Below are 3,700 nucleotides of genomic sequence, written 5' to 3' on the forward strand. Positions count from 1 at the left end.
CCTGAAGTGCTTGCTCCAGACTGTCAAGGACCTTTTGAATGGATAATAAGTTAAGTCTTCTTATGTTTTGTAATACATCTGCAGCTAGGGGATCAATTTGGTCTTGCACTGCAATCAGCTGTGCTGTAATATTGTCTAGTCACTCTTGGAGAACTTTTGAGAAATGCTAGTCGCAGAGAATGGTTCCAGCTGTAAGAATCTTCATTCTCTTGACATTAATATACATTCCATATTGAAGGTTGCATTTGTTGAACTTCTAAAATAAGTGCTTCAAGTCTTCTTCACTTTTAGCAAGCAAGGTTGTGGCATCTGTATAATGCAGGTTATTGAGTCTCCCTCTGATTCTAATGCCACATTACTCTTCATAGAGTACATCTTAAAAAAAAAATTTGCTCAGCACATGTTTTAAATAAGTATGGAGAGATAATACAACCTTGACACACTCGCTTCTCAATTTTAAACCATGTAGTGTTCTTTACTCTATGCAACAGCTTCCTTGTCTAACTATAGGTTTCTCAAATACTTTCTTTACAAATATCTTTAAAATTGCACATACCATTTTTTTTTAAGATTCAAATGGCAACTTTTCACATGGACCTCACCTGATGGGCTGTATAGGACTTAGGCTGACTATATCTAAGGAAAGAATCATGGAGAAACTCATTATCAGCAGTCAAAATTAGACCAGGGACAGACTGTGGGTCAGACCATCAATAACTCGTGTGCAAGTTCAAATAAAGGCTAAAGAAAATGAAAATAAGTCCACAAGAACCAAGATATGATCTTGGTTCTATTCCATCTGAATTTCAAGATCATCTTAAGAATAGGTTTGAAGCATTGAACACCAACGATCAAAGATCAGATGAGTTATGAGATGATATCAAGGCTATTATCCATGAGGGAAGTACAAGGCCATTACAAAGACAGAGAAATAAAAAAAAATAAACTGAAATGGATGTCAGAAGAGAATATGAAAATTGTACTAGAGTGCTGAGAAGCTGAAACAAAGGGAAAATATCCTGATGTAAAAGAGCTGAACAGAAGATTTCAGGAGACCTCTGGAGAAGACACAATAAAGTATTATAATGGAATGTGCAGTGATCTGGAATTGGAGAATAACAAGGGAAGAGCTTTCTCTGCATTTATCAAGTTGAAAGAAGAGAAAAATAAATTGAAACCTTGAGTTGCAGTAATCAAAAACACTGTGGGCCTTATGTTGAATGACCCAAAAAGCATCAAAAGAAGATAAAGGAAATAGACAGAATCACTGTACCAAAAAGAACTGACTGACACTGAAAAATTTCAGGAAGTTCCATGTAAACAGAAGCCAATGGTAATGAAGAAGGAAGTTAAAGCTGTATTGAAGATATTAGGAGAAAAAAAGTCTCAAAGTTGATGTGATATCCACTGACTTATTTAAATTAAAAGATGCAGCCCTGGGTGCAGTCACTCGTCTATGCAAAGAAATTTTTAGGACGGTTGTCAGGTCAATGGATTGGAAGAGGAACGTATTTGTTCCCTTTCCCAAGAAAGGTGATCCAACAGAATGTAGACACTATTGTACAATATCCTTACTATCACATGCAAGCAAAATACTCCTGAAGATCATTCAAAACCAGCTAGAATAAACTTTTGGTAGTTCAGCAGAATTTAGAAGAGGCTGTGGCACCAAGGGTATCATGGCTGATGTCAGATAGATTCTGGCTGAAAGTAAAGAATACCAGAAGCAAGTCTATCTATTGTTTATTGACTACAAGAAGGCATCTATCTGACTGTGTGGATCAAAACAGTCCCATACCTAGACCATGAGGCTCTTGTGTGAACAGAGCAAGGAAACACTGTATGGTCTTTAGAGATCCTTAGCATTATATTGGTTGAAAGCACCACAGTGTTTCTCAGTCCATTCTTTTGTCTATGAGTATTTGGAGTATTTCCATCTTATTACTATTGTGACTATGGCTGCTATGAACATATATATATATATCTCCATTCATATCTCATTTCTGATTTTCTTGGGGTGTATTTCTGATAGTGGAATAGCTGGGTCATATGGTATTTCTGTGATCAACTTTTTGAAAAAGTACCAAACTACCCTCCAGTGTGGTGGTACTATTTTAAAATCTCACCAGTAATACATAAGAGTTCCAATCTCTCCATATCCTATTCAAAATTTATTGTTTCTTGTGTTAATCTTTGCTTCTGGGATGAGATGGTATCACATTGCTGGTTTAATTCCCATCTCTCTTATTGCTAGTGATATTGAACATTATTTTCATGTTTCTTAAGTATATTATTCTTTGAATAGCTACTGTAAAAATTATTATTTTCTTGATTTACTTTTCACAGTTCTCTATCTTAATATAGAGTATTAGATAGAATTTTGTAAATTTTTTTTTATCCTTCCAATGTACAAACTTTCCTATGAGTTCTAAGTTTTGTTCTCTGGGATTTTTTTTTTTTTGTATAAAATGACAAAATTTGAAAATAAAAGTAATTTTTCCTCTTAGTTACCAATTAATGATAGAAGACATCTATAGCAGGGATTTCTGGTAGCCGAGGGGTGAGAAGTTGCGTTGTCAACCCAAAAGTAGGTGATGTAAACACACCAGCTTTTCTGATGAAGAAAGATGGGCTACCTCCTCACGTGCAATTCACATTCTCTGAACACCTGCTAGATATAAGTGATGAGTCAGTTCTGACTTGGTGGCACATAACAACAACAACACCTCATTTTAATTAATTAAATGAGTCACTGTCATAAAAAAATACTTGAAGAGTTAATAATAAAAAAATCATTGAATAAAATAGTTGCATAGAAATAAAGATGAAAATAGATAAGTCTGTGTATAAATAGGATAACAACTGTGCCAAGAAATATAATTGAACATGACCTATTTTATTTTTATAGCCTGCAAGGCAGCTAAAAGAAAAGTGGGATGTGAAAAAATGATCATCTCAGAATCAGATACAATCTCTATCTTCTAGTAATTTCCAAAGGTTGGAAGGAGGAGTGGCATCCACTTCCATAATAGCTTGCCTCCCAAAACCCTATGAACCTGGAGAGAGAATGAAAGAAACCCAAGTGTCAAGGACTCTCCTTCATAGGGTCACTATGAATCACCTGTGACTTGGCAGCACTTTACAACAACAACAATTTTGAAAGAGAGGCTTAGTGGTAAGAAACTTTGCTGCAATCCTGAAGGCATACAGTTTGAATCTACCAGCTACTCTGCTGGGGAAGGATGGACAATCTCTTCCAGTGAAATTAACAGCCTCTGAAAACCCACTGGAGGGTCAGCTATTGGTTGGTTCTGACTTGACAGCACACGAGAAAAACAACATGATTTAAATAGATTCTGTCCCTTAAGACCTTAGAATTTTATTAATTCTACTGTTGTCTGTATTGAAATAATGGGTATACCTTTGTGCCTGAATTTTTTAGTAGTATTAAAAAGAATTAAGGATTGGTTTAATCTCCTTTGTTGTTGTTGTTGCTACGTGCCGTCGAGTCGTTTGCGACTCATACTGACCCTATGTACAACAGCCCTAAACCCTGCTCTGTCCTGTGCCAATCTCATTGCCCCCGACACACTCATCCCGAGTACCCCAGTCACTGAATCAATCCACCTCATAGAAGGTCTTCCCCTCCTGCACTATCCCTCTACTCTACCCAGCATGATGTCCCTCTCTAAAGACCTGT

This window comes from Elephantulus edwardii, unplaced genomic scaffold, assembly GCF_000299155.1.
Source record: "Elephantulus edwardii isolate Elephantulus edwardi_28Jun2011 unplaced genomic scaffold, EleEdw1.0 scaffold00081, whole genome shotgun sequence".
NCBI classification, from domain to species: Eukaryota; Metazoa; Chordata; class Mammalia; order Macroscelidea; family Macroscelididae; genus Elephantulus; species Elephantulus edwardii.